General features: G+C 47.3%; 1 long non-coding RNA gene across 1 annotated transcript in view; it reads left to right on the forward strand.

Annotated features, from left to right (window-relative positions):
• Positions 1 to 9,852, forward strand: part of LOC119322176 — a 25,365-nt gene extending 15,513 nt beyond the window's left edge. Inside the window, exon 3 of the long non-coding RNA XR_005155443.1 lies at positions 9,793 to 9,852. This is a non-coding gene — a long non-coding RNA (uncharacterized LOC119322176). The remainder of the gene's footprint in view (positions 1 to 9,792) is intronic.
• The last annotated feature ends 697 nt before the right edge of the window (positions 9,853 to 10,549 follow it).

Genomic DNA, 10,549 nt, shown 5'->3' on the forward strand with positions numbered 1-10,549 from the left:
CCGGTGTGGCGGCGGACCGGCGGTGGGGAGTGGCTTCGGGGAGCGCGGGCCGGCTGCGGGCGGCGGGGGCGGGTGGTTCGACCGGTGGTGGCTGGCCGCTCAGGGGGGGTGGAGTTTGATGATAAACCGGAGGCCCTTGATTTCGTATCCAACGGATGGAAAATCTAATGACCAGAGATAAAAAAGTCAGTCGACTGACGTGTAGCCTCACCCCGCACGTACACATGCATGCATGCAAGACACGCACGCATGTAGGCGTGCTACACTGACACGTACACATAACGTACACACGCACGCATGCTGGCATGCAACACTGACACATACACATGCACTCATGAACACACGCACGTACGCACCCATGCATGCAACACTGAAACGCACCCTTGCACGCACGCAACACTCGCACGCCTGCATGCACACAGCACAGGACGCAAGACACACGCTCAACCTATACGTGCATGCACCCTTTGTTAAGGACATGGATTGTTATGGGTATTAATCAATCTTATCTGTGATAAGCAGAACATTGATGTTTGCATCAGTTTTTATGAATCACAACGTATCGAACGGGCTATAAACATAGTAGGCTTAACTACATGAAAAAGATGACGTCACACTAAATGAACAATCATCGGTTTATGAAATGCCCGCTTCTGACCGCCCTGGCCCACCAAAGGTTCCTCTGCTGTGCGCTGCTTGCGTTGGGTCACTGACATGCAGGCCATGCACCCAAAGAGCCCACACGTCAGTGGAAGAACGGCGTGGTGTCCTAGGTCAGAGTTGAGGGTGCCACTCGTGGCACACCCAGCTGAACACGCCTCCGTGCCGCATTCAAACGCCTCCATGAAACCCGCCCGTGTGGAAGCCGAGAAACCCACTCTGGACACACGTCCATTCATGACCGGGCCGGCGTTAAACGCAATGCCGGCCGAGCTCCTCCCGTCCACTGTCTATTCAATCTCTTATTTAAACGAGGCCAAACACCGGCCAAGAATCGCACACCTCCGCCGCTCCCCTATCTCCTCCACCATTTTGTCCACTCTTACAATGGCTTAGGAAGAGTAGTTATTCAGCATCCAAGCCGGTTGGGTAGCCCGCCGGATACGAGCTATGCAGCTCGCTGATCAACCTCCCTTCCCTCGCCCGACGGAGCCAGTTGCCGCCCCAAGCCGGCGCGCGGTTCAGCAACTCGCCGCTCCAGGCCAGCTCGACGAGGAGCGGCGCATGGGCGTCGTTGTTGCCGTCCACGCCGCCGCCTCGTACCGCGTCTCCCATTTCTATGGCCGAGACTCCCATGCCGGCGGCCGCGCCATGCAAGCAGTGATAGAAGCCGGGTGCGCAGAGAGCGACGAGTCGGTGGCCAGCGCCTCCGCGTCCGCTGCCATCATCAAGGAGAAGTAGAACATGGGAGGCCGCCGCCGCTTGGGTCCCATGAAGGCCACCACGGAGGCGACGCCGGCATACACAGCAGGTGTCTTGCCTGATCCTTTTGTTACGAGGACCTTCGTCGACCCCGCATGGGCTCCATGGAAGAGGGGAATGTTAGGATGAACTCGAGCTGGTGCCGGCCATGGCGAAGTAGTGGCCGGTGATGAACTCGAACCGTTGCCGGCCACCATCATCTTTGGCACCAGCCAATGATATCAGTTGGGCAGTGGGAAAGCGAGCCGTCCTTTGCGCTGAAGCATATACCTCCGGGGCTCCCGGCAGTCCGGTGATCGTGCTGCCGGACATGAGGAACACAAATTGATCGGCGGGCGACCATTTAGGCCAGGTATTATATACCTGTGCTGTCCAGAACTAGCACCGCGTAGTTCATTTGAATGTAATGAAATCTGTCATGTTTGTGTGAAAATTCGGTGTTTTATATGATTTCCGTCGTTGTTTATATGAAATATCAGTTTGTCTACGTGTTTGCGTGAATTTCGTCCGGTTGGTTGAGTTGCTGTCATAATGTGTAATTTGCGGGTCGCTAGTCGATCTGCGGGCGGCTCGGGCGGCGTTGTGGGAGCTCTTCTCCAATGTGTGCGCTGGAGGATGCATGACAGCATGAGCACCCGAGCCATTCCTCGTTCATCGGTGGACAAAAGTGTCGCCAATATTTTGGCTACCCCGGGCAAGATCCAAACAGCCCCTCCCAACAGATTCAAATCCCTCGTTCGCCATGGAATTTTGCCATGTGTTGTTTTCATGGACTAGCAACATGCCCGTGCATTGCACGGAACATCAAGATGCATTTTTTTTACAAACTCCCGCATGCATGCAAGGGATAATTAATGTCCTTCTTTGCTAGTACCACGAGGCAAACACCATTAATATTGCATCGATTAGTGTTAGTGGCCTTGTATATCTGCAAATTGTAATTTTGATAGTGGCCCCTTGTATATAAAAATGGAGGGAGAAATATGAGAGATAAGGTGAGGAGGAGTGGGGCGTGGTGCCGTGGTGGTGACTAGTGGTCGGACTGGGCGGAGGCATGGGGATGGACGGCGCATTATGTCTAGGTTTGTATCTCTCTCACACACACCCACGTAGGTGGGGGACATGCACGAAGAGAAGTGGTGCACGCACGGCGCACGTACAACCGTCTCTTTCCCAACCACATCCGTGCGGGTACACGGTGGAGCTCATTTCTGTACGAAAAAGGCAGCCCACTTGGTAATTTTGCACATGTACTGGTTGTCCACTTGGTGGAGGGAGGATCATCTATAACAAATTGCGACTTGACGTGTTATGTTAAATTAAAAAAGAGTCAAACCATGTGGGGCCTACCTTAGAGGCAAGGCTGTATACACTGGAGTACTTTTGATGTGTCCCGTCAACTCGCAGAACGAGGAGAAGCTTGCTTAGCACGCCGTCTCCCCCGCCCACGGGCGCCGTGGCTCGCAAGATGAGGTGAAGCTTACTACTGCTGTACGCCTTTACGCCCACTCCCTCGCCCACGCACGCGGTGGCTCGCAGCACGAGGAGAAAATTTTACTACTCCCTCCGTTTACTCCCCGTCCCTACTACGTACTTTGGTTAGTACTCCCTTCATTTACTTATACAAGGCCACTATAGAAAAATACATTTTGCATCTATACAAGGCCACAAATAGTAATCGAGACAAAAGTTACTACTCCCTCCTTTCTAGGTAGACGGTGAGTGGTCGAATTAATTTCGTAGTTTGCACAGTACGCTCGTTTTTCTCAAGAACTTATGTTTACCGAGGCATTAATTAGAACGGATGCATGAATGACCACTAAATTTCCATGAACTTGTACATGCATTGGTTAGTTTCCTCTTGACACTGCTTGCGTTGGGTGATCTAATGCACCTCGAAATCCAACATGTAATGGTACTACTACTAGTATAGTAGAATTGAGACTTATCAAACGGAAAAACGAATGTATTTTAGATGAGCCCTATAAACCCTAGTGGGTACGTACTCCGTAAAAACAGATTTTCCCAAAACTAAGTCGCTCCCTTTCATGAAATTCTGTAGTATACTCCTCCGTCGACGCTCCCTTTCATGAATTATGTACTTTCTGTCGCTGACATGTGGGACATATAGCAACCGGGTCGACGTGTCAAGCACCAAATAACAGTGCAGAACAGCAGGGGGACGCACCCCACTCGTACCGGCCTAGTAGTAGTAATGAGCAATGAGACGTCAAATCACAATGCCGCACCTTCCCAGACGGACGAAGCAACCATTATTTCACACTTCGGTTCGACATCATCTCAAACCACGTACTAGTATTGCTTCTGCCTCAAGAGGGACACGCACATCGCCTTGGTACATCATGACACGTGGGACCGCATGACAGGCCATGCTCCCCCGCCGATCGCTCGGTAAAATTACCTCATTTTTACTATACTTGCTCCGTATCGGTTTACTACATGGCATGCACGTCGTTCTAGGTTAAGAATTTAACTGGCTATATATATATGTGATGAACAGTACTCTAGCCTTTTAAAAATGTATACTTTTGTACAGTAGTACTATCGATGGATTGCGCCATGGAGCAAAAATTGAAATTTTAAAAAAAGGTGGTACATATAGAGAGCGCTCGTCGCCAAATTATGCATATAGTAGTATTAAAAAAGCTAGTACGTGCTTAATTGGGGTGCTAAATTCTATTAAAGAAATACTAGTACTAGTATGTACATACTGAAGAGTTAAAGTAACGAGAAGAAACATAACATAGTTCTGCTGGGGGCTCAGCACAACACACCCCTCAAATTAAACTAAGCACACCTGAAATTAAACTATGCAACTAATCCGGTAGACACTGCATTAGAAGTTTAGAACCACCATGAGCAACGACACTGCCACCTTACTCGGAGTCCTCGTCCACGTCCTCGACTTCGTCCTTGTCCCTCATCCTCTTGGCCAATACTTCTTTGCTTGAACCGCCAACTTGGCTGTTGCTCTTCATCTAACCCTTGTAGATATTGAAACAAAGGTAGCCATCCATTGCAGCATAGTGGATGTGGTCTATATCTAGTACATTCCGCTGCCATGCATGACGATCAAACGTGTAATGAGGTTTCTCCAGTTTACGGTACGAAGGATGAACCATGGCTCCTGCCAGGTTCAGCATTGAGGGCTGGCGAGAGGGTACCAGCCGATTCTTCTGGAGGTCGAAGGGGTTGCCTACGACGAGACCTATCCAACCCAGGACTTCTTTGTCATTCTTAAAGTCTACAGTAACGAATTTCACTGTTTTGTCCTCGAGGAAGTTCTTAAAATCCTGGCACTCAACGTCGGCATGGCATATGTGGTAGACCAAGCAAACATTATGTACGCAAACCTGGATCACGGCAGGCTTCTTCCTCTCTTCGTCCTTTAGATCCTTCTCTCGTCCCACGACTGTGGTGTACTCAACATCTAGCCCAGCGACGCACTCATCATCTGAGTTTTCGAACATGCGTCTGAAGCGAGAAAGGCATCCTTTCACCATCGCGGAAGTATGGGTGTAGATGACGTCGAACTCATTGCCGGTGATGGTTCTAACCTTGTACTCACCGCCGATCGGGGAGATTTGGGACGCCATTGATTTGGGAGGATGGTTAGGATTAGTGGAACTGCCGTAATGTGAATGGACGGGATGACTAGGAGTGAACCGCCGTAGTATTAAAGGATGTGCGGGGACGAGTAGGAGCGAACTGCCACCGTGCGAATGACAGGGTAGTGGCTTTCCATTCTCCCATGATACGGGCTTCCGAGAGCCCTTGGATCTGAGATCGAGTGGTTGCATGGCGTGATTCTAGACCTATGGGTGAATATCCTATCCTGGAGGGTTATTCTGCAAATTTTCAGCAACTTATCATGCGACCGTTTGATCTCAGATCCAAGGGCTGCTAGCAGCCCGTATCATGGTCGCGCCTACCACGACTGTCGCGTCGCTCGCGCGTTCGCGCCCTTGGAGATATAACACGGTGCGTTAGGCTATCTGATGTTGGCATGTCATACATAGTCATCACTTAGTCACTCATACTACAACAAGGTTGGCTATAAGGTTGGCTATAAGTGTATTTTTTACTCCTCTCTATCTCTTTCTTCGTACTCCCTCCGTCCCATAATATAAGAACGCTTTTGATACTAGTGTAGTGTCAAAAACGTTCTTATATAATGGGACACAGGGAGTACTAGTATTTATTGCATTTGCCAAGGAGTGACCTCTTCCAATGAAATGGTGTTGCTAAGTTTGCTTCATTTAATTAGCTATAGACTCAAAATTGTCTTTTCACCTAGGTACACGTGCTTAGCACCGTTTCTTCCTTGGGTCACCAAACTAGTCTCTCTCTTCTTCTTTAACTTGCCACATCAGACTTTATGCCTATGTGGCAAGCTTAAGCACCTGTAGGAGCAAGTAAGTACAATAGTGCGCTTTACATGGCATTTTTGCATATGTGGAGGAAAGAGAGGCAAAGAAAAAGTGGAGAAGTGGGCTCTCATGCAAGAGCCAGCGTCTACTACATGGTGGAGCATTGGGAGAGGCACCTGTATGGAGGTGGTCAGGAATCAGGAGACTCACGCCGGTCGTGGCGCCGCAGTTAAAATGATAATGGCAAGTCAAATCACGGGGCCCCACCTGTCTAGCAGTAACTCGCTGTCAAATCACACAGCCCTACCTTTGCAGTAGCCTACTCCCTCGTCTTCTCGCGTCTCTGTCGAACCGACTAGGCAGAACTGCCCCACCTACCACACAGGAAAAGCCCCGCCCTCGACTTTTAAATACAACTACTCCCTCCGTCTAGGTGAGTAAGTCATCTTACGAAAACCAAATAATCCCAAAATACTACTCCCTGTTTCTTGTTTCTTCACATATCAACCAATAAGAATCCAATGATATACCTTTTGTGACATAGTAACTCATATTTAGTTAGTCAAATGGATGACCTAGAACTACGTGCAGGCCCTATAAACCGAGACGCCTACAAATAAAAAACCGAGACGGAGAGGGTAGTTCAGCACATATCTTTTTAGATCAATATAGTCATGATTCACCAAGGAGCAAAACCAAGTGGTAGGTTGCTCCTGTCGTGTTGGCGTAGCAACTCAAGCAGGGTCAGTCCGCACACGAAAAGGCGACACACTTAACAGGACCCCTTTAGCAGACATGTGGCTCATCCACCGTCTTGTTCCACGTGCGATGCACCAAATTACAGTTCGGAGCAGCGGTTGGAATTGGAGGCACCCCGGTCGTAGCGTCGCAGTAGTAGAAAATGAGCGATGAGGGGTCAAATCACAAAGCCCCACCTTTCCCGCATTAAGCTGGACGGATGAAGCAACCATCATTTCACTCTAGCGCGCAAGAGCATAAAGAAAACGGAAAACAATGATGCATGCGGCAGCTACCTAGGGCACCCTAGGGTAGGGGTCTCCACTACAGATCCTTTTTTTGAAAGCGCCTCCACTACAAATCGGCTTCTCCCTCGTCCTCTTGAAGAAAACCGATGATGAGTGCGGCGGTAGGGTGTGTAGGAGTACTACGGCGTGCGGGGCCACGTCATAGTAAACGGGTTCGAGTCGACGCCTTAAATATGTGTGGGCCGCTTGGTTTTACGGGAACGAGGAAGCATTTTGGGTTCGGGGACCAGTGGAGATATAGCACGTACAAAAAATTGTGGACGTAGGTTCGACCGAGAGGCAATGATGCATGGGCCCTGCATGTTGATATACCCGTGGCCGTGTGAAATTTGCTACTCTACTGAAAACTAGTAAGGTACACATGTATTTAACGCATGAGATTTCGAAACCAAATTATGAATAAATACACACTATAGCATGTAAAGCTTCGAGTCATATATGCATGATGTAGATGTTCGTTTAGGTCTTATAGCTCATCTCATTCAAAATCAATTAGTTTTATAAAAATGTTAAAGATTCATGGGGTTGTGCATTTATTGTAAATCATAAAGTAAAAACAAATAATGGCAATTCATTTACAAAATAATAATCAATTATGATACAAAAGATTCTAGTACAAAGGAGAAGTGCTTGTGTTTTGAGGTTTGTGCATTATGCTTAAGTTCAACCATGGAGTCTTCTAAATTGTACATGTGGCAGATCTGGTGGAATGTTGATGATATCCAATGGCCAGTAGTGCTTGGATTTGCCCATCTTTGCACTGTCGGGTTAGCTTCATCCAGCGAACATCTTTCAAAGTTATTGGCACACTATATAGTTCTTGTGCCATAGTTGCATGTTTTGGAAAAAAGCTATTAGTGGTTTGTACTATCTATTTAGGAATAGAAGATGTATACATGGAAGTTGTAGGGAAAGAGATGACATGGAGCATCTCAATTCCTATGAGTAGGGATTGGAAAAGAGATGTCATTTGGTTCACATCGTAGGAACTTTTCTATTGAATCTAGAAATGACATGTATCCCAATTCTTATGAGGAGGGATTAGTAAAGAGATGTAATTTGGTTCATATCATAGGAACTTTTCTATTGAATATACGCTAATGTTTATTTTCCTTTGAAATTAAGGGAGTATAGGAATCCATTCATATGAATCAAGTGGCTCTAAATCTATAGAAATGATATCATGTTTATTTGCTTTGAAATGTAGAGTATATGAATCTATTCCTATGAACCAATTGGCTCTAAAGGAAAAAAATCCTATAAAGATCATATCATATAGAGTTCGTATGATATTCCTCGACACTAAAGGATGGTTGAAATTGCTGTGGGTGATACGATGGTCTTTCTTAGTAGACTCCTCACCCATCTTTATAGTTACCTCTCGAAGATGAATGAAATGATATATACAGGGTATTCTACATGTGCAATTTGGTACACGGAAACTTGGTAAAAGTTTGCGAGGTTCTAATTTTCAATAAAGCTATATGCACTGCATTTCGAAACGGAGGGAGCATACGGCAGTTTCTAACACTCACGTGGAAGATTTGTGTGTAGGAGGAGTGGCTGTTGTGTTAAATGACATGGCAAAACTGACACTGTCGGATGCCGATCTAACGGTTCTTACGGCGTTCGCCAGGAAAAGTCTTGTGGCGAACGTTTGTCGGATAATGATTTACGGACACATGCATTGCATTGATACGTGCCCCCTCTCTCTCACGCACACGCACCCTCACGAGTCACAACTCTCCCGAGTCCTCTCGCAGACTCGCACGTCGCACCCATCGTCTATCTGCAGGTAGACGTCATGCACATATGTGCTCTTCACACCCTACCCTCAGAACTTCTAAAAAACAAAAGACGGCACGCACATTTTATTTTAGCTCACACGTCACACACTTATACTATTAATCTTGCGGCGAACGTTCTTTGGGCATAGTATATATTGTACTCTCATGAAGGGAGGCGGTGCACGCACGCACTAGTTCTCTCACACCCACTCGCGGGTACACGTAGGAGCGCATTTTTTTGAAGACGGTACAACAAAATCACTCCACTATATATAAAAGCAGGAGCCTTAGCGCTTGCTTTACTAGGGTTCCTCTCGTTCACTCTCTCATGATCTCCAGATCTAAGCAAGACATAGGTCGCCACACTCTCTCTCTCAGCTCACGGCTGGTCACAAATCCGACCGGACAACCTCGACCGGGGCAGGGGGTGTAGGTGCATCATTCACGCTGTCGTCGGTGGCGAGGGAGGAGACCAACGGCTGCCCGCGCATCCCAATCGGCGGCCGCGCCGTTCTCTCAGATAGAGCGCCGGCTCGGGAGGGCCTCCGACCCCTTCTTCCTCCCTGCGGTGTTGTGGCCAAGATGCAGCCTCTCGACGATACCTTTGCCACATGCGGACGACCCTCAGGTATATATTCCTTCGAAACCTGCCTTGCTCTACTGCCCCAGCTCTTCCCCCTTCGTGTGGATCCTTTTCTACTTCCGTCCGCTGTTCCAAAGCCACCTAGACTTCTACTATTGTTAGAAGTAAAGCTAGTTCATACAGTCAACTCAAAGCGTTGGTTCAAACAGGGAAGAAAGTGGGAAAGTTGTAGCATGAATCTAGGACTTGGTTCTAAGAGGAAACGAGGGAAAGTAGTAATATCTGTCATTGTTTAAATAACCGTATTTCCTATTTGTGCAAATAGGGATGTTTGTCTCCATATCGTTTCGGGATGTCTGTCTCCGTATTGTTTCTATCCGCGCAATCAAAAGCACACACCTCAATTTTAGTACAACTGCACAAAATGAGATGGCTATCCCTCGTTGCCGTCGTCTAACCTCCTGTCTTCAAGGTATCCCTACATTGGTAGTAACTAAGGTAGAATGACCAACACAATCTAAAAGAAGCTGATTCGTATGTTTTACTTCCTGATTGAAGTGCAGGGACGAGCGAAAACAATTACATCCTAGTCCGGAATGCACTTTCTACCAGTTCATCCATGGACCGAGGACTAGCTGGCACGACTGCACAACGGTTTTTTGGACAGGTGCGTAGACAAGAGGCATTGTGGTCTGCTTATTTCTGCAAATAGCGGTGCCTAAATTTAGTGGAATGCACAAGAATTTCACCTGGTCAGTACACTGCATGGTTCAGTTCAGCATTCCAGCTGAGACCACAATTATAATTGGTTATTCTGGAATGAGAGAACCTAACCCTGGATGGTGGCAACAAGAAAAAACCAGAGTGAACTCTAGGAAATTTAAGCCTGCTGGGAGGCCCTTTGCTCAGAGAAGCCTTGCTTGTTTTTTCCTGATTTGTAAACCTTCTCACAACTTTGTCTTTTGCTGTGAACTAGTATATGTTTGTTATGTTCTATGAATCATTGAGATGTATAAAACTGCTTAACTTATGCTTTTCAAGATTTTTATGAAGACGAGTTTATTGTGAGTGTTCCACATGAGCGCTGGACTAGCCTCTGAACATTTGGAATTTATTACATTGTGGCATCAATTAACTGCATGAACCACCGTAACAAGATACATAGTTGCTTATATGTTAGACAACAGATTGTTGATTGTTAGCTGGTCGATAGCCTAGTGTTGAAGCGAGCTGAGCCAATGTGCCGTGTTTTGAACAACTGCTTACAAGTGGGGTAGCACCAACAGTGTTTACAAGTACTTATGTATATGTCGGCGCACG

Source organism: Triticum dicoccoides, chromosome 6B (assembly GCF_002162155.2).
Source record: "Triticum dicoccoides isolate Atlit2015 ecotype Zavitan chromosome 6B, WEW_v2.0, whole genome shotgun sequence".
In the NCBI taxonomy this organism is placed as follows: domain Eukaryota; kingdom Viridiplantae; phylum Streptophyta; class Magnoliopsida; order Poales; family Poaceae; genus Triticum; species Triticum dicoccoides.